Below are 21949 nucleotides of genomic sequence, written 5' to 3' on the forward strand. Positions count from 1 at the left end.
AGCGATTGAACTGAACTGAACTGAACTGAATGGAAAGGAATCTGAAAAAGGAAAAAAAAAAAAAATATATATATATATATATACACATGTACATATATATTTGGGCTTCCCTGGTGGCTCAGACAGTAAATAATCCTCCTGCAAGGACAGCTCAGGAAGAGCTGGGTTCGATCCCTGGGTCGGGAAGATACCCTGGAGGAGGGCATGGCAACCCACTCCAGTATTCTTGCCTGAGAAATCCCATCGACAGAGGAGCCTGACGGGCTGCAGTCCATGGGGTTGCAAAGAGTCAGACACAACTAAGCGACTAAGACAGCACAGCGCGCGCCCTCCCCCCCCAACACACACAATATACTTATATATATGTTGTTGTTCAGTCACTAAGTCGGGTCCAACTCTTTGTGACCTCAGGGACTGCAGCATGCCTGGAGTTTGCTCAAACCCATGGCCACTGAGTTGCTGATACTATCTAACCATCTCATCCCCTGCCCAGCTTCTCTTCCTGCCTTCAATCTTTCCCAGCATCAGGGTCTTTGCATCAGATGGCCAAAGTTTTGGAGCTTCAGCTTCAGCATCAGTCCTTCCAGTGAATATTCAGAGTTGGTTTCCTTTAGGATTGACTGGTTCGATCTCCTTGCTGTTCAAGGGACTTGAAGGAGTCTTCTCCAACACCATAGTTTGAAGGCATCAATTCTTCGGCTCTCTGCCTTCTTTACAGTCCAGCTCTCACAACCATACGTGACCACTGGGAAGATCATAGCCTTGACTACATGGACCTTTGTGGGCAGAGTAAAGTCTCTGTTTTTCAACACACTGTCTAGGTTTGTCGTAGCTTTCCTACCAAGAAGCAAGTCACATATACACACATATATATAAAATATGTAACCAACAGGGACCTACTGTATATCACCTGGAACTATACTCAATACCTTGTAATAAACTGTAATGGAGAAGAATCTGAAAAAGAAATAATATATACATGTGTACCTATATATATATAATGTATTTATATATACATATGTAACATATATATAAATATGTATTTGTTTGTATAGACACATGTATACCTACATATATTAATTATACACACATATATGTATGTAAATGGGCATGTGTAACTGAATCCCTGCTGTATACCTGAAATTAACATGACACTGTAAATCAACCGTACTTCAATAAAAATTAATTAGTTAACAAAACAAACAAAAAAAAAAATAAAGAATCTAGGTTCAGAGAGCCTTAGGCCACACAGCTAACAAAGGGGCTCAACTAGAATTTGAACTCAGGCCAGTCTGAATGATTGACTAAACCATTCATTCACTTCGCAGTATAGCACAGTGGTTAGAACCATGATGTCTAAAGCCAGACTACTTGAGTTCACAGCCTAACTTCTCTGTGACTCTGTTAACTCATCTGTAAAATGGGGATCTTTTTAGAATAGGTAAGTGTGGGAATTCCCTGGTGGTCTACTGATGAGGACTCTGGGCTCTCACTCCTAAGGGCCCCTGTTCAATCCCTGTTCGGGGAAATAAAATCTCACAAATAAGAGGCCAAACATAAGAGAATATAAAAAGATAGATATGTGTGTGAGAAAGTGAAAGTGAAGCCGCTCAGTTGTGTCCAACTCTTTTTGACTCCATGGACTGTAGCCTGCAAGGCTCCTCTGTTCATGGGATTTTCCAGGCAAGAATACTGGAGTGGGTTGCCATTTCCTTCTCCTGGGGATCCTCCTGACCCAGGGATGGAACCTGGGTGTCCCTCACTCTTTACCATCTGAGCCACCAGGTATGTGTGTACATAGCTTAAAACAGGGCCAGGTGCATATATAACAAATATTAAACAAATGCAGAGCTAATATTCTTCTGACTAATTGTTACTGAGGTCTAACTGTAAGTAAGACTTTGCCGGTGCAGCTATGAGTAACATAGAGAACCTTGCCCTCTCAGAGCACTTACGCCTGTGTAAAGAAACTTGCAAATCAAGACAATTTAAGGAATCTCAGAGGCTGGCCAAGGGAAAGGGCTCCTCCAGGCAGAAGACAGTTACAGTGTCAGATTCATGATGTACCCCAGCACCTGGGGCAGCGCCTGGCATACAGTAGATGCTCAATAAATGTCTGTTGCATCACAGATTGAATGTAGGGGATGAGGATGTTGAGGTTGACAGGGACGTCACAAAAAGATTTTGTGTTTTATTTCTAATGAAAGGGGAAGCAATGGAAGGGTTTCTAGCAGGAAGTTACTCTGTTTGCTTTGCATTTTCATCTAGATTTTATTAGGAAAACTTTAAAACATACAGCAGACACCAGTATATTCACCACCTAGCTTCCACTGATAACATTTCAACTGTCTTTCCTTTGTTATGGATCTATTCATCTTGTCTCATCAATTCATCTTTTTTATTGCATTTCAAAGACAGTTGCAGACACCAGTATCCTTCACTTCTAAACACATCCACATGCATATCATAACTAGCATGCATCTAGCATGCTAGAGTTAATATTGGTTTACAGGTCATTCCTTGCCACTTCCCAGGTAAATCTACACACAATGAAATGCACACATTTCCACACATGAGTACATCCTCCGTGTGACCCCAAAATCCTATGGGGATACAGAGAGTTACCATCATCCCAGAAACCACCAGGCCTCTTCCCATCACCCCTTCAAACATTCATTTTCTCTTTGCATTTTTTTCTTATTTCTTAAAAAAAGATTTATGTATTTATTTTACTTTTTGGCTGTGGCGGGTCTTTGTTGCTGTTCGTGAGCTTCCCCCTAGTTGCCGTGAACCGGGGCTACTCTCTAGTGGTGGTGTGTGGGCTTCTTATGGCTTCTTTTATTGCAGAGCGACGGCTCCAGGGTGCACGGGACTCAGTAGTTGCAGCACGAGGGTTCGGTATTTGAGGCTCGTTGGCTCTAGGGTGCTGGCTCTGTAGTTTGGCACACGGGCTTAGTTGCTGTGTGGCGAGTGGGCTCTTCCCTGATCAGGGATCAAATCGGTGTCCCTTGCATTGCAAGGCCACTCGCAGTGAAAAGTGCAGAGTAGTAACCACTAAGGAATTCCCCTCTTTTTGCATTTCAAAAGATCTTCCTGTCTGCCTTTAGAAGAAGGGACTGTTGGGGAGTGGGGAGCAGGGGAAGAAAAAGCTGGGAGCCCAGTGCAATCATGGTCCAGGCAAGAGATGCTAATGGTAGGGAGCAGAGTGGCTACCAGTGAGAAGAGAAAGAAATGGATTTATTTTGAATGTATTAATACTTGGAGGTAGAGTCAGCAGGGTTTCCTGACACAGTTGGTTTGAAGGCAAGGCGAAGGAATTCAGGTTGATTCTGTCATGTACTAACAACAATTCTAGAGAGTAAGGAGAGACTTTTTATTCCAAAAGACTGTTGCAGTAGAGGGGACAGAGTCTATTGCAAAGACAGTGAGCAACCTCAGAATGTGATAACCCAGAAAAATGTATTTTCTAGTGAAACCAATGCATTCCCTAATGCTTTGTTTTGTCCTCAGCAAGTGGAAACATGACGCTTTCCTTTTACAGAGGTGAGGAAGGAGACAAATAGAAGGGACAAATAGAGGTGGAAAACTGGTGAAGCAAGTTTTACTGGAGGGAGGGGAAATCAGGAATTCTCTCTGTTAGCTATCCCAGAAGAAGAGCCAAGTGGACAGGCAGGTTAGACGTTGGACTTGGGACCTCCCAGGACCCTCTGGAACAGGGCAAAGGAAAAACTTAAGGACTCACACCTGCTTCATTGTAACAAAGTGTAGGCCAGCCTCTTTCCATCTCTCTCTGATTTCAGGAGACACCTTTGGGTGTCAGAGGCTAGAATCGAGACTGTAGAGAACATTTTGGCCTTTTTTTCTTTTATTTTGCTGCACCTTGCCATGTGGAACTTTCCCAGAACCAGGGATCAAACCCACAGTGGAAGCGTGGGTTCTTAACAGTTGGACCACCAGGGAAGTCCTAGCCATGTTTTGAGAGAAAGGGCTCTGGTCTAGAATAGAAATTTCAAGATTGCAGAGGTCTAAGAGTCTAATCACGTTTTAAGATGAACTTGACTGCAAATTCCTATAGTTCATAAGATTTTAAAGATTCTCAAGATTTCAAGACAAGACTTTCCACCACCGTAGTAGTTAAATTCAAGTCCCTCGTGATGGCCAATGGGGCCCTTTTGGGGGATCTGTCCACTGGCTGCTGTTTGACATCATCTGGGCCCACTCTGTTCTATGCTCAGAATGGTCCACTCATCCTGAGCACTGGCCTTCTTTCAGTGTTTTAAACAGCAAGCTGGCCTCAGGGTCTTTGCACTAGCTCTCTGCCTGAAATGCTTGGCCTAGAGATTGAGACTGGCTCATCTGTTCTCAGCTTAAATGCCAGCCCCCTCTGGAAGAGACTGTCATAGATGACACAAGCAGAATTCCCTTCATCCCCAACCCCAGACCTTGCTATAATTTATAAAGTAAGGTACTTAATAAATATGAAATGAATTAATATTTTCTAAGCCTCTACAATGGGCTTTCCTGGTGGCTCAGACAGTAAAGAATCCACTAGGAGTAGAGGGGACCGGGGTTCGGTCTTTGGGTCGGAAGATCCCCTGGAGGAGGGCATGGCAACCCACTCCAGTATTCTTGCCTGGAGAATCCCTGCATGGACAGAGGAGCCTGGCGGGCTATAGTCCACGGGGTCACAAAGAGTCAGACACGACTGAGCGATTAAGCACCTACAATAACAATGCCTGGCATAGAGGCAGTTTTGAATGTGTTTATTATATATATACAAAATTGTCTTCATAGCTTTTTATCGCTACCTGGAAGCATCTTTTGTTTCAAAAAAGTAGTATTTACTTATTTAGCTGTACCAGGTCTCCAGACCACCTGACCTGCCTCTTGAGAAATCTGTATGCAGGTCAGGAAGCAACAGTTAGAACTGGACATGGAACAAAGACTGGTTCCAAACAGGAAAAGGAGTACTTCAAGGCTGCATATTGTCACCCTGCTTATTTAACGTATATGCAGAGTACATCATGAGAAAGGCTGGGCTGGAAGAAGCACAAGCTGGAATCAAGATTGCCAGGAGAAATACCAGTCACCTCAGATATGCAGATGACACCACCCTTATGGCAGAAAGTGAAGAACTAAACAGCCTCTTGATGAAAGTGAAAGAGGAGAGTGAAAAAGTTGACTTAAAGCTCAACATTCAGAAAACAAAGATCATGGCACGGGATCTCAGTGCAGCTCCAGAGTATGAAGTCTTAGCCACTGGACCACCAGGGAAGTCTCCTGAAGTATGTTATATATTGATTCACATTTTCATTCTGCCTCCCCTCTCCAGAATATGCTCTCCATGAAGGCAGGAACTTCTGTCTGGTTCACTGATGTGTCCCCAGTGTCTGGCACACAGTAGGTACTCAATAATTATTTTGTTGAATGAGTGATTTGAATGAGAAATTTGCTAGTCTCTCAAATTCCTCTAAAGAGCAATCAAGTTTTCCAAAATCTCAGTCTACAGAGCAAAGATTCCGAGATTCCCAGGGTAGATTCTTCAGTAACTGAGTTATCTCTGGTAGATCTTATCTCTCTTTCCCTGGATCAGGGGATGCTCATGTATCTTATTCAGTGACTGACAGCTGACTCTGTGCTCCCCCATATCAGCTACTTCCCATCAGACACCCTCTGGGTGACTTAATTTTGTATTTTTATTTTTTGGCAGTGCTGCGTGGCTTGCAAGATCTTAGTTCCTTGACCAGGGATCAAACCCAGGAGCCCTGGGCAGTGAAAGCATCAAGGTGTAATCACTGGACCACCAGAGAATTTCTCATTGGGTGACTTTAAATTTAGTCTACTATGATGGATTTTAAGAGACTGCTCTGGGGGTTGTCAACCCCAGGGTTCCAGCAGGCTGTGTGGTGGGTGCGTTCTGTAAGTTGCTGGGGCTTTATTTTGCTTGGATCTTCCAAGCCTTACAGTTCTAGAACCTGATTTGCTATCTGGTGGTGAGCCTTGGCCCATCTGCTCTCTGGCTTATTCCTTGTCCCAAATATTCTTTCCCCAGCTCTGCTTAGTTTCTTTGCCTTCCCTTCTGCAAAGCTACCCCACCCAGCACCCAGAACTGGGCAAAGGGGAAGTTTAAGATGAGTCTTGCTTCCTTCCTACTATACTGGGCCTAGGGTTTCCCTGGATGCTAAGAGCTTCCTTGGCTGTGAGTAACGTGAGGAAAGGAAGGAAAGTGAAGTCACTCAGTCGTGTCCCACTCTTTGCGACCCCATGGACTGTAGCCCACCAGGCTCCTCTGTCCATGGGATTTTCCAGGCAAGAGTACTGGAGTGGGGTGCCATTTCCTTCTCCAGGAGATCTTCCCAACCCAGGGACAGAAGCCAGATCTCCCGCATTGCAGGCAGATGCTTCACTGTCTGAGCCACCAGGGAAGCCCGAGTAACATGAGGGACTTGGCTATGTCACAGTCCACAGGCAGCAATGTTCTTTGGCTTTCTATTGCTGTCTCCCGTCCCATCCCTCATCCATCCGCTCATTTACTCTCTCATCCACCACTTCATCCCATGCTCTTGAAACCAAGTCCCCCTGAAACCATATTCCCCTGCTGAGTTTATGATTGTTCAAAACTGTATTCCGTTTGTTGTCTGGCTCCTGTTCCTGTCAGGATTGAGGAGTATCGAAGAAAGGGGGATTTGAAACTGAGCAGCACACTGTGGGGCTGCCCTAGGTACAAAAAACCTTCTATGTCCCCCATTGCTTGTTTGTAGAAAAAAGCTTTAGTCTCTTAGGCCTTCTTGGCGTTCCAAAGAACAGACTTCAGCAGTTGCTAATTAGGGAAGTGAGGGGATGCAGAGACAAGGGAGGAGCGGCTAAGTAGGAAAAGTAATGATGTCTTAAACAATGGTTTGTTGGTTCTGTGCATAAAACAGAGTCCTGGTTCCTCCTCAACGGATACACACAACGATCTGTGCATATCTTTGATTTTTCTGCAGACACTAAGAACCCCCGACCTCTACTCCATAGGTGGAGGATGGTGACTACATGGACCACAAACAAAGTAGACACTAGACTGCCTGGAACCAGAAGGTTGATGATTAAGATTCCAGAAACATCACCCTGTTACCTGACCATCAGCCAATCAGAAGAAAGTCCATACACTGCAACCCTCACCCCAAATGTTGCCTTTAAAAATCCTCCCCTGAAAGCCTTCTGGAGGTCTGGGTCTTTTGAGCACGAGCTGCCCGTTTTCCTTGATTGGATCCCTGCAATTGGCTCCCTGCTGTACTTTTTCTTCAAACAACCTGGTATCAGTAGATTGGTTTTGCTTCATGGTAGGTGAGTGGACCCAAGTTGGCTTCAGTAACACTCTTACCCCATCCTCTCTTTTCCTGAGACCCTCGATGTATCATACCCTGTAGTGGGGCGGGCGGTGGGCGGGGCGGATAAAAGTAAGGCACTGCCCCATACATTCAGGAAGGCAGCCAAGGGCTGAGATAAAGAAAATTGTAGGTCTTTCCTGCCATGGCTCTTGCTCCCTTCCCTCTATCTACAACTGCATCTGATTATTATCTGGCTTCATAGCTCCTCTTTTCTGTTTTGTTTTTGTTTTGCCCTAACTTTCACATGGTTAACATCCTCCTCTGAGCCTTTTTCAAAATTTTTATTTATTTGCTTGCACTGGGTCTTCATTGCTGGGTGAGGGTTTTCTGTTTGTTGTGGTGATGGATTTCTCACTGCAGTGGCTTCTCTTGCTAAAAAGCATGGGCTCTGGGCGTATGGGCTTCGACAGTTGCAACACACCGCCTCTGTAGTTGTTGCGCACAGACTCAATTGCTCTGAGGCATGTGGAATCCTCCTGCACCAGGGATCGAACCCATGTCCCTGTACTGGCAGATGGACTGCCATCCACTGTACCACCAGGGAAGGCCCCCTTTTCTGTTTTAGAAATAATTATTTCAAATACAGAGATGGGAGAGGTGTTTTTTTTTTTAAGCAATTTATTTTATTGTTTTCTGGCTGTGCCACAGGCATTTGGGATCTTTGGTACCTGATCAGGAATTGAACCTGGGCCTCCTGCAGTGAAAGTCTGGAGCCCTAACCACTGGACCACCAGGGAATTCCCAAGACAGGACAGGTTTTGAAGAACTGTCAAGATTCAGTGTGTCTACATACTTTATTATATGTTACCATTTTTATTATTTATTTACTTAGGGAAAGAAAAAAATTTCTAATTCAGTGTTGCGGGGTGCGGGGGGAAGTCTCCTGTATCCTCTCCTGTACCATCAGGGAAGTCCTCCTTTTCTGTTTTAGAAATAATTATTTCAAATACAGAGATGGGAGAGGTTTTTTGTTTTGTTTTCTTTTTTTAAAAGCAATTTATTTTATATCCCAGATGTCATGTTTCTGCACCCCCCCCGCCCCCCCCGCCAGGGAAACCACTCTCTTACAGTTACTATTCTGACATAACTTTTCATTCTTTTACCACATATGTGTGCATCCAACACAATATTTGGGAATCTTTTGCAGGTTTAAGAACTGGATACGCAGGACAGCACATACTACACACATATCTGTCTGCAACTGGCCTCTTTTTCTTCCATTTTTGGGGTCACTCATATCCAGTCAAGGCAGCTTTGGTGCATTTGTTTCAACTCCAGGCAGGCAGTTCATGGAACGTCTTTGACAGTTTCTCTAGCACTTAATCTTTCTCTTGGTTAAGAATTTCCTCATTTCAAGTGCCTGAGTCACGAGGGTTTGGTTCCTTCTGCTTGCAGCATTTGGTTTCAATCTCTCCCCTCCTATCTTTCCTTTGGATCCAACCTAATCTCCTCTAAGCTTCTGGCATCCAGGCCTCCAAGCTCCCATCTACCTTCCATGTGAAGCCAGAGAGGGTCTTTATTTATTTTATTTTTTAAAAAATTATGATTTTTTGGTCTTGCTGCATCGCATATGGGATCTTCTCTGACCAGTGATCATACCTGCACCTCCCTGCAGTGGAAACACAGAGTCTTAACCACTGGAAAGCCAGGGAAGTCCCAGAGAATCTTTAAATTGCCCATCTTTGATCATTGATCTGATGCTGGTTGTATTCTAAACCCAGAGCCGGACAGGGTCCAGGGCAGGGGCAGGGTTCATCTTCCCCACCCAGCAACACCCGACTAGGAAGATACAGACATAAGTGGGATGAAAGTGTACAGTCTCAGCAGCTGGCTTTGGAATTCTCTGAAGGAAATGGCAACCTACTCCAGTATTCTTGCCTGGAGAATCCCATGGACAGAGGAGCCTGGCGGGCTGCAGTTCGTGGGATCACAAGAGTTGGACACGACTTAGCGCTGTCTTTCTTTCTTTCTTAGGGGAAGAACTGGCTTGGCTGATGAAAGTATGTGGTTTGGCCAGTTGGTCAAGTTGGGGTGGGGTTGGGGGGTGGGAGTGGGGAGTGGGGGGGCGGGCTAGGATGGTGTGGAGTAGTTTTGCATTCAAAAGGAACAGGAAGAGTCTGGGGAGACGGGCTGGAGGCTGGAGTGTGAGCTTTGAAGGGCTGGAACCTCCAGTTTGGAAACTTCTGAGAACAGGAATTACCTGAATTCAAGTCTCTGTCTTGCCACTGCCACAGCTCTCTGTGTGATTCTAGCAAGTTATTTTAACTTTGCAGTTTTCCCCATCTGTAAATGGGCTCATAATTATACCTACCTGCCAGGGATTTGGGGCTTCCCTAGTGGCTCAGCTGGTAAAGAATCTGCCTGCAATGTGGGAGACCTGGGTTTGAGCCCTGGGTTGGAAAGATTCCCTGGAGAAGGGAACAGCTACCCACTCCAGTATTCTGGCCTGGAGAATTCCATGGACTCTATAGTCCATGGGATTGCAAAGAGTGGCCAGGACTGGGCAACTATCAGTTTCACTTTCTTTCACTGGTGGCTCAGCAGTGGGATCCCTGGGTGGGGAAGATCCCCTGGAGAAGGAAATGACAACCCACCGCAATATTCTTGCCTGAAAAATTCCATGGACAGAGGAGCCTGGAGGGCTACAGTCCATCGGGTCACAAAAGGGTTGGATGTGACTTAGCGACTAAGCAAGCAAGCAAATAGTAGACCCAGACCCCATACCCCCCACCCCAGCCTGGGTTAAGGAATCTCCTTTGGGCTCCTCCTAGAAAAGGCATGAATCTTATTATCACTCCTTAATACCTTAAGAGAGGTGTCATGATATCGGATGAAGAAAATGGGGCAGAAGAAAGTCAAGGTGACCTGCTCAAGGTCACGTAGCTATCTGTTGTTTGGGGCTGTTCCTTCCCTCTTCCTCCATCCCTACTCCACAACCTGCCTGGTACAGACTGGTTGCCCTGGACTATGATGAAATGAAGGAGTGGGCCCCACGCTGATGCCCACCCTTCCCTATCGGCTACGACCCCGCACTGCGACACCCCCCATCCACTCCCACTAGCTTCTTCTGCCGCTCACACAGGACTTGCACCAGGGGGCGCTCTCCTCTCTACCAGTCACTGGACGTGAGCATTGTGAGCTGGAGAAGGGAGGTGGCCAGAGATTGGGAGAGAACCCGAGACTGGAGGGAGCGGGAACCTGCGAGGGATATTCGTACCTGCTGCCAGGTGAGGGTTCCTGGGTTCAAATCCCGGCACCGAGCCTGAGAAGCTGTGTGACCTCGGGCAGGCCAGCTGAAAACCTCCTATAGTTCAGTTTCTCATCTGGAAAATGACTGATGGCCGATCCCGGCAGGCAGCATGCGTGCTATACCGCTCACTGCTGTGTCATTCTGGGTGTGCGTCCGTGTCAGGCGTGGCCCTCGGATCTCACAACAGCCCAAAGCAGTCTCCACCACCGTTTTCTACAGAAATTCAGTTACACAAGTAGCAGATGATTATAAATTCAAGAATCTCAAAACACTGGGGGTTCCCTGACAGTCTAGTGAACCGTGCTCAGTTCAGTTCAGTCGCTCAGTCGTGTCCGACTCTTTGCGACCCCATGAATCGCAGCACACCAGGCCTCCCTGTCCACCACCAACTCCCAGAGTTCACTCAGACTCACGTCCATCGAGTCAGTGATGCCATCCAGCCATCTCATCCTCTGTCGTCCCCTTCTCCTCCTGCCCCCAATCCCTCCCAGCATCAGAGTCTTTTCCAATGAGTCAACTCTTTGCATGAGGTGGCCAAAGTACTGGAGTTTCAGCTTCAGCATCATTCCCTCCAAAGAAATCCCAGGGCTGATCTCCTTCAGAATGGACTGGTTGGATCTCCTTGCAGTCCAAGGGACTCTCAAGAGTCTTCTCCAACACCACAGTTCAAAAGCATCAATTCTTTGGAGCTCAGCTTTCTTCACAGTCCAACTGTCACATCCATACATGACCACAGGAAAAACCATAGCCTTGACTATGTGAACCGTGTAGCGTGGCCAAAAAAGAAGAAGAAAAAAAAATCTTGAAGACTGCAGGGAAAGAATCCCTTCAACTCCTCATTCCCTGGCCCTGACCATTTCAGCCCCCAGGCTGAGCCTTCAAGCCGGGGAAACACCTAAGGGGTTACTCATGTTCTCAGATTTGTTGCCCAGACCGGTGTGGACTGGTTCCACTATTTGCTATCTTTCTACCAAAGGAGACTCACCCTTAGATAGCTGACAGAAGACCCTGCCCAGGGTCAGGAGGTAACTGGCTCCCAGTGTTACTTTGGAAATGTCACATTCCACTTTGTCTCCAAATTTCAAGTAAATTCCACCTGCATTTAGGGCTACGAGTTATTTCAATATGCCCCAGCTTCCAGAGGAGAAGGAAATGGCAACCCACTCGAGTATTCTTGCCTGGGAAATCCCATGGACAGAGGAGCCTGGTGGGCTATAGACCATGGGGTTGCAAAGAGTTGGACTTGGCTTAGTGGCTAAACACACACACGTGCACAGCTTCCAGAATAATTGGCTGGAGGAGAGCCAAAGGGCCAGGATGCAGAAGGGCATTCTGTCTGTGCCTAAGGCTAGAGGCCCCAGTGAACCCTGGTTTCCCCCTCTTAACTCCAAAGTGGATGCCAGCTAGCTCTGTGCTCAGGCCTGGCTGGGCCATGATGGGGTCACAGTGGTAACATAGACAGCTTTGCCCTCTAGTGGGGTAGTCAGATCAGTCACGCTGACTGCCCAGTGCGGTCTGGGCTGGCATGGGGTGGCATAAGCAGAGGGGTCAGACCCCGTATGGGGAAGGTACAGGGGACTATGGGAGTCCACAAAACATGCCTGCCCCAGCCTGGGAGTAGTAGGGATCAGGGAGGGCTTCCTAGGAGGCAGCATCTCAAGTAACCTTGAGAGAACTACTCTAAGGAGGTGAGGAAAGGACCCAGATTATATCAAAGTTTTGCAACAAAGAGCAGGTAGTCTGAACATTAAAAGATTATTGTTAATTAAAGAAAATCAGATATCCTAAGTAAAGTAATTTAGCACTTTTCTGTGTATGGGAAGGTGCAAGAGTCCAGGCTCACTGAAATTGTTCCTTTCATATGCCCCTCAGCTATCACAGGGCCAGTGTCCCATGTTTCACATCTTGAGCTCTCCTGGGGCTCACCGTAGAGGGTGGCTGCAGTCTGATGGCTGCTCAGTTCAGTTGCTCAGTCATTTCTGACTCTTTGCAGCCCCATGGATTGCAGCACGCCAGGCTTCCCTGTTCATCACCAACTCCTGGAGCTTGCTCAAACTCTTGTCCATCAAGTTGGTGATGCCATCCAACCATCTCATCCTCTGTCGCCCCCTTCTCCTCCTGCCTTCAATCTTTCCCAGCATCAGGGTCTTTTCCAATGAATCAGTTCTTTGCCTCAGGTGGCCAAAGTATTGGAGTTTCAGCTTCAGCATCAGTCCTTCCAATAAATATTCAGAACTGATTTCCTTTAGGATGGACTTGTTGGATCTCCTTGCAGTCCAAGGGATTCTCAAGAGTCTTTTCCAACACCACAGTTCAAAAGCACTAATCCTTTGGCACTCAGCTTTCTTTATGGTCCAACTCTCACATCCATACCTGACCACTGGAAAAACTAGCAGTTTTTGGCTGCTAGATGGCAGGTATTCTTCTCCTTCCTGCATGCCCTTAGGGCTTGCTGGCTCCTATTGGAGGGCTGAAATCGCTGATGACTGTGACATCCTTGTTTGCTGATACAGTACTGATATGTTAGGAGATACTCCATTTCTCACTATAAAAGAATAAAAAAGAAAAAATCTGATAGATTAAAGAAAAATAGAATGAGGGTAATGACAGTGCTTTTAAAAAAATGAAGTGAGTCTCAGGGGTTTAAAATCAAAGTGTCCACTAAGTTGCTTCTCTCTGGCAGCTCTAGGGGAGAATCTGCCTCTTCCAGAACCTAGAGGCTGCCCACAGTCCTTGGCTCATGGCTGCATCAGATGATATCTGCTTCTGTTGTTGCAATCTCCATCTCTGACTCTGACCTTTCTGTCACCCCTTATAAGGACCACTGTGATTACAGTGGGCCACCTGAAGAATCCAGAATAATCTACCCATCTCAAGATCCTTAATTTAATCACACCTGCAAAGTCTTTTTTAGCAGGTAAGGGGAGCACATTTTGAGTATGAGGGCAGGGGCATCTTTTGGGGAAAGTGAAAGTTGCTCAGTCATGTCCAACTCTTTGTGACCCATGGACTGTAGCCCACCAGGCTTCTCTGTCTGTGGAATTCTCCAGGCAAGAATACTGCAGTGGGTTACCATTTCCTCCTCCAGGGGATTTTCCCAAGCCAGGGATCTAACCCAGGTCTCTTGCATTGCAGGCAAATTCTTTACCTTTTGAGCTACCCTGGGAAGCCCTTCTTTTGGGGAGGGGGCTGTTATTCAGCCTCCTGCTCTGAGACAGAGCAGATCCAGAGACCTCAGTCTCTTAGAGAATTCCTTCAGGAATCAAATCATGGGGAGCTAGAACTTCCCTCTGCACTCACTCTCTTCCTCCCTTCAGTTCCTCTGTTGAGTTTATCACCGTTTCTTCTTAAATCAACATTGGGTGTTTACATTTTTATGACTGTGTAATAGAGTTCACAGCTGGGCCATGTAATGACTTATAGCTACATGTCCTTTCTCCTGCAGGTGTTTTTCTTAATATTGATAACAGCTTTGTCTTTTGTTTGTTTACTTTTCTAAGCACTGGCCAGTATCTGATCCCCAGATTTTGACATAACCAGGAAACCTTCACTGTGATCAAGCATATCAGCGAATCGTCATGGGACTAAAAACCTCATGGGTCACTTTGGAAGGATACTGAGGAATAAATTCATTTTTGGGGAAAGTTGATATATATAAAGGGAAGAATCAAGCATTTCTTTTGCTTTTTAAAAATAAAACTGTACTTTGGGGGCTCCCTTTCTCTTAAGCTGAAGATCTTGATTCTTATTTGCTTTATCTTCAGTGTATCATCTATATCTACTTAAGCATCAGAATCATATGGCTGTATCATATTTCATACATGCTTGTACTACGATTCGTTTTAAGTTAATTTTGGGTGTGGTGTGAAATAAAACTAAGATCGTGGCATCCAGTCCCGTCACTTCATGGCAAATAGATGGGGAAACAATGGAAACAGTGACAGACTTTATTTCTTGGACTCCAAAATCCATGAAATTAAAAGATGCCTGCTCCTTGGAAGAAAAGTTATGACAAACCTAGGCAGCATATTAAAAAGCAGAGGCATTACATTGCCGCAAAGGTCTGTCTAGTCAAGGCTATGGTTTTTCCAGTGGTCATGTATGGATGTGAGGGTTGGACTGTAAAGAAAGCAGAGCATGGAAGAATTGATGCTTTTGAACTGTGGTGTTGGAGAAGACTCTTGAGAGTCCCTTGGACTGCAAGGAGATCCAACCAGTCCATCCTGAAGGAAATCAGTCCTGAATATTCATTGGAAGGACTGATGCTGAAGCTGAATCTCCAATACTTTGGTCACCTGATGCAAAGTACTGACTCATTGGAAAAGACCCTGATGCTGGGAAAGATTAAATGCAGGAGGAGAAGCGGATGACAGAGGACGAGATAGTGACTCAGTGGCATCAGCAACTCAATGGGTATCAGTTTGAGCAAATTCCAGGAAATAGTGAAGGACAGGGGGAAGCCTGGTGTGCTGCAGTCCATGGGGTCACAGAGTTGGACACGACTCAGGGACTGAACAGTAACAACAAGTGGCATCCAGTCCCGTCATTTCATGGCAAACTGAAGGGGAAAAAGTGGAAGAAGTTATATATTTTCTTTTCTTTGTGACCCTATGGACTGTAGTCCCCCAGGCTCCTCCGTCCATGGGATTCTCCAGGCAAGAACACTGGAGTGAGTTGCCATTCCCTTCTCCAGGGGATCTTCCTGACCAAGAAATTGAACTTGCATCTCCTGCATTGCAGGCAGATTCTTTACCACGGAGCCACCAGGGAAGGGGCTTGAATGGATAGTCTGTAGGAAAACAAACTGTCAAAAAGATGTTTTCATCTCAGCTTGACAAAAGTATTAAATATTTGACAAAAAATAAGCTTGATGGGATTTTGATTGTGTTCAGAATTCTTTATTCTGCAGCTCAGTGGAGCACTGATGCTTCAGCAATCTTGACTCCTCCGATTCTTGAACATGACTCATTTACCCTACTGCTATGAGGTGGTTTTCACTGTACAGGTCTTACACATACTTTATCAGATTTATGCCTTAGTCGCTCATGATTTAGATGTGATGGAAAATTATGTACATTTTGTTTCAATACATATGAAAAAGTACCCACAACAAATGAGTATCTGCCCAATGAATTGTTAAAAAGTGAAAATCCAGATTAAGAGACAGAACGTAGCCTGCATTCCTGACGCCCCTCTGCTGCCCCTCCCCATGACTCCTGCCTCTCTCTTCTCAGAGAAAAGCATTTTCCTGACTTTCATAGAGTTTTAGTGTGTTTGGCCTTTTACCTCCTAAGCAGGGTTTACTTACCTGCCTGTTTTTGTGGGACTTCGCATAAATAAAACATTTAGTACATATAGTTTTGTGTCTATTTTCTTAGCTTAAAGTTTTTTTTTTCTTTTAACTTTAAAAAAATATGATAACAAATTTACAATTCAGTTCAGTTCAGTTCAGTCGCTCAGTCGTGTCCGACTCTTTGCAACCCCATGAATCGCAGCACACCAGGCCTCTCTGTCCACCACCAACTCCCAGAGTTCACTCAGACTCATGTCCATCGAGTCAGTGATGCCATCCAGCCATCTCATCCTCTCTCGTCCCCTTCTCCTCCTGCCCCCAATCCCTCCCAGCATCAGAGTCTTTTCCAATGAGTCAACTCTTCGCATGAGGTGGCCAAAGTATTGGAGTTTCAGCTTTAGCATCATTCCTTCCAAAGAAATTCCAGGACTGATCTCCTTTAGGATGGACTGGTTGGATCTCCTTGCAGTCCAAGGGACTCTCAAGAGTCTTCTCCAACACCACAGTTCAAAAGCATCAATTCTTCGGCGCTCAGCTTTCTTCATAGTCCAACTGTCACATCCATACATGACCACAGGAAAAACCATAGCCTTGACTAGACAGACCGTTGTTGGCAAAGTAACGTCTCTGCTTTTCAATATGCTATCTAGGTTGGTCATAACTTTCCTTCCAAGGAGTAAACGTCTTTTAATTTCATGGCTGCAGTCACCATCTGCAGTGATTTTGGAGCCCCCCAAAATAAAGTCTGACACTGTTTCCCCATCTATTTCCCATGAAGTGATGGGACCAGATGCCATGATCTTAGTTTTCTGAATGTTGAGCTTTAAGCCAACTTTTTCACTTTGCTCTTTCACTTTCATCAAGAGGCTTTTTAGTTCCTCTTCACTTTCTGCCATAAGGGTGATGTCATCTGCATATCTGAGGTTATTGATATTTCTTCCGGCAATCTTGATTCCAGCTTGTGCTTCTTCCAGCCCAGTGTTTCTCATGAGGTACTCTGCATAGAAGTTAAATAAGCATGGTGACAATATACAGCCTTGACGTACTCCTTTTCCTATTTGGAATCAGTCTGTTGTTCTATGTCCAGTTCTAACTGTTGCTTCCTGACCTGCATATAGGTTTCTCAAGAGGCAGGTCAGTGGTCTGGTATTCCCATATCTCTCAGAATTTTCCACAGTTTATTGTGATCCACACAGTCAAAGGCTTTGGCATAGTTAATAAAGCAGAAATAGGTGTTTTTCTGGAACTCTCTTGCTTTTTCCATGATCCAGTGGATATTGGCAATTTGATCTCTGGTTCCTCCCTTTCCTAAAACCAGCTTGAATATCTGGAAGTTCATGGTTCACGTACTGCTGAAGCCTGGCTTGGAGAATTTTAAGCATTACTTTACTAGCGTGTGAGATGAGTGCAATTGTGTGGTAGTTTGAGCATTCCTTGGCATTGCCTTTCTTTGGGATTGGAATGAAAACTGACCTTTTCCAGTCCTGTGGCCACTGCTGAGTTTTCCAAATGTGCTGGCATATTGAGTGAAGCACTTTCACAGCATCACCTTTCAGGATTTGAAATAGCTCCACTGGAATTCCATGACCTCCACTAGCTTTGTTCGTAGTGATGCTTTCTAAGGCCCACTTGGTTTCACATTCCAGGATGTCTGGCTCTAGGTGAGTGATCATACCATCGTGATTATCTGGGTCGTGAAGATCTTTTTTGGACAGTTCTTCTGTGTATTCTCGCCACCTCTTCTTAATAGCTTCTGCACAAATTTACAGGAGACTTGGAAAATAGAGAACAAGGCTGCATATAGTTCCACTATCAAAGTTATGTTTTTGAGATTCTTTTCTGTTGCTGTTGTTGTTAAAGAGAACACATTTTTAACTTAATTTAATTTTTTAAACTTTTTGGCCACGTGTGGAGCTTGTGGGATCTTAGTTCCCCAACCAAGGATTGAACCCAGGCCCCGGGGTAGTGAGAGTGAGGAGTCCTAACCACTGGACCATCAGGGAATTCTCTCATCCTTTTTATTGTGTAAAACTGCAGTTCACTCATTTTTCTTGCTTTACAGTAGTTGATTTTACGACCGTGGCAATGTACCTGTTTTGGTCTTTTGCCTTTATTATTATTATTGCCTTCATTTTTATGTAGGTATAATTTACATACAGTAAAGTGCAAACAAAGCTTTTAAGCAGACAGCTTAATGAGACATGTTCATAACAGATAAAGAATTTTTTTGGTACCCTGGACCTCTCCGTCCTGCCCTTGCTCAGTGATAGCCACTGAGTGGAACCACTGTTCTGACTTCATCTAGAGTACTTTTGCCTGCTTCAAAACTTCACCTAAAAATACCTGTTCAAATTGTTTACCCACTTTTAAATTGGGTTGTACGTTCTCTCATTCCTGAGTTTTGAGAGTTCTTAGTAAATTCTGGATGAAAGTCCTTTTATTAGATTTAAACAACCCTTCACCTAAATGGAATCATATGCGATATGTAGTATGCATTCTTTTTCTAAATTTTAAAACTTTGGGGGCAATACAGTTTTAAATGTACAGAAAAGTTTCAAAAATGAATACAGTTCAAATAACATCCGTTTGGTGGCTCTTTATCCAGATTAGCATCGGGTTAACATTTTATTTCGTTTCCAATATCATTTGACTCTCCTCTCTCTTGTCTCATATCTATCTAATATTTTCCTGAATCATTCAGGATACATGGCTGCTCACAGCATGGCCTTTTACTCCTGAATATTTCAGCATGTATCTCCTAAGAACAGAGATGTTTTCTCATACAGCTGCAGTCTGGTTATCAAGTTTAGTGATGTTAGGTTAACACTGATACAATGCTTTCATCTCTACTCTTTATATTCCAACTTTGTCAATGTGAGAATCAATTGACAACTTTGGAAAAAGAGGTTGGGGAATCCCTGGTCCTCCAGCTGTGCTTTCACTGCCGAGGGCCTGAGTTCGATCTCTGATCAGGGAACCAAGATCCCATAAGCCACAAGGCCAAAAAGAAAAATAAAAGTGGCTGAGGCTGAGTTGTGCTGCTGTCTGAGTGATCCACACTCCAGAGGCATCACAACAGCCAGTGGCAAAAGCTCTGAACCCACACCACTGGGAATGATCCGGCCTCTGAACCCTATCAGCAACGTGACCTTGGTCAGATTCCTCAACAGCAAGATGGGGACACGTTTAGGAATACACAATCAGAAGTATTTACCAGTGAGAATGGATACAACGTCTGGACTTTGCTTCAAAGTAATTCTGTTTGGTGGGGTGTAGGAGGAGGGGATTGTGAGAGTATGGATGAAACAAGATTGGCCATGAGTTGATCATTGTTGAACTAGGATGATGGATACATCATCACCAGTTCTTTTTTTTTAAAAATATATCATTTTATTTATTTATTTTCGGCTGGGCTGGGTCCCCTTTGCTTCTCGGGCTTTTCCTTAGTTGTGGTGGGCGGATGGCTACTCTCTGGTTGCAGCGCACAGGCTTCTCATCGCGGTGACTTCTCTGTTGCAGAGCATGGGCCCTAGGGTGCACGAGCTTCAGCAGCTGTGGCCTGTGGGCTCAGTGGTTGTGGCTCCCAGGCTCTAGAGCACAGACTCTCTAGTTGTGGTGCATGGGCTTAGTTGCTCAGTGGCATGTGGAGTCTTCCCAGATCAGAGATTGAACTGTGTGTCCTGCATTAGCAGGCGGATTCCTTACCACTGAATCACCAAGGAAGCCCCCTCATCCAGTTTTGGGTATGCCTGAATGTTCCATAGTAATATTTTTTTTTTCCAAAGAAAGAAGAGTAAAATAAAAGTGGAGAAGTGTGGAAATTATTATTAATTAACTGCCTTAAAAGTCTGTTAGGAGGAGGTATTCAACAAGTTAATTTAAATGGAATCTAAGTAAGCCATTTAGATCAGTGCCTAGCCCATTTAAAATGCTGTATATTAACTATTTATGGCAGAAAGTGAAGAGGAACTAAAAAGCCTCTTGATGAAAGTGGAAGAGGAGAGTGAAAAAGTTGGCTTAAAGCTCAACATTCAGAAAACTAAGATCATGGCATCTGGTCCCATCACTTCATGGGAAATATCTGGGGAAACAGTGGAAACAGTGTCAGACTTTATTTTTGGGGGCTCCAAAATTACTGAAGATGGTGATTGCAGCCATGAAATTAAAAGACACTTGCTGCTTGGAAGGAAAGTTATGACCAACATAGATAGCATATTCAAAAGCAGAGACATTTCTTTGCCAACAAAAGTCCATCTAGTCAAGGCTATGTTTTTCCTGTGGTCATGTATGGATGTGAGAGTTGGACTCTGAAGAAAGCTGAGCACAGAAGAGTTGATGCTTTTGAACTGTGCTGCTGGAGAAGACTCTTGAGAGCCCCTTGGATTGCAAAGAGATCCAACCAGTCCATTCTAAAGGAGACCAGTCCTGGGTGTTCATTGGAAGGAATGATGCTAAAGCTGAAACTCCAGTACTTTGGCCAGCTCATGTGAAGAGCTGACTCATTGGAAAAGACCCTAATGCTGGGAGGGATTGGGGGCAGGAGGAGAAGGGGACGACAGAGGATGAGATGGCTGGATGGCATCACCGACTCGATGGACGTGAGTCTGAGTGAACTCTGGGAGTTGGTGATGGACAGGGAGTCCTGGCGTGCGGCGATTCATGGGGTCACAAAGAGTCGGACACGACTGAGAGACTGAACTGAAATGAACTGAACTGAACTGTTGTTCAGTTGCTCAGCCGTGTTCCACTCTTTGCGATCCCATGGACTTCAGCACACCAGGCTCCCCTGTGCTTCACCATCTCCCGGACCTTGCTCAAACTCGTGTTCACTGAGTCAGTGATGCCATCCAACCATCTTACCCTCCGTTGTCCCCTGTAACATCCCCTTTTTATCTTGTTCTCTCTTCCTCCAGAAGCCGTTCCAACAGAACACCACCAGGTGGCGCTGTCTCACAGCTCCATAGGGATTCAGGCGCAAGAGACGCTCAGCTCTGAGAAAGACTTCCACTCTTGCTTCCTGGCTAAGATCTTGGACATTTACTATCTCAGCATTTTGTTTTATTTATTTCTAAAGCGGGGACAGTAATATGCTGGTTCAGTGACAGTGATGTAAAGTGTCTGATGCATTGTCTGGTGCATACCTTTCCAGGCACCTCTTTCTGGGGCTGGATCTGGCCCTGGGCAGTGTTTTCTCATCTCTCTTTAGGGGATTGTCCATCTGCCCAAGTGACTGTGAGAATTTGGAGAAGTTACAAACAAGGTGAGAGATTTCTCCCCTAGCCTTACCATATGCATTCCTTTTATTGTTGTTGCTTAGCTTCACAGCATGTGGGATCTTAGTCCCCTGACCAGGGATCAAATCCAAGACCCCTGCATTGGAAGTGTGGAGTCTTAACCACTGAACTGTCAGGGAAATCCCTGGCATGCATTCCTATTACAGATCAGCCCTCCAGCCACAAACAACACAGTCTTCCTGTAATACAGGAAGTTTTAGAAATCTACTCCCCCCTCCCTTTTTTAATTTTTTAAAAATTTTATTTATTTTAATTGGGTGGCAAATATCACCCCCCTCCCAACTTTTTTGAGAGGCGATTTACATTTGAGTCTGTAAGAATCTGACCTGAGTTAGAATTACCATGCTATTACCTGTAACCTATGTTATCTCACCAGTCTGCCCCTCAGTTTTCTCCTTTATAAAATGAATATCTATATGTAAAACATACCTCTCACAATAGTATCATGAAGATTCAATACGGTGCTACATGGAATAAATAGCAGCTTTTGGGAATTCCCTGGTGATCCAATGTTTAGGACTCGGCACTTTCACAGCTGGGGCCTGGGTTCAATCCCTGGTCAGGAAACTAAAGATCCTATGAGCTTCACAGGATGGCCAAAATAAAATAAAATAAAAAGCAGCTTTTACTAAGATATTGAGATGATCAAGTTAACATTTTGAGAGCTTATTATGTGTAGGGCACGTAATAACACTGTGATTCCCATAGTGACATCATGGGACAGATATTAATATTAGCA

Source organism: Oryx dammah, unplaced genomic scaffold, assembly GCF_014754425.2.
Source record: "Oryx dammah isolate SB20612 unplaced genomic scaffold, SCBI_Odam_1.1 HiC_scaffold_13, whole genome shotgun sequence".
NCBI classification, from domain to species: Eukaryota; Metazoa; Chordata; class Mammalia; order Artiodactyla; family Bovidae; genus Oryx; species Oryx dammah.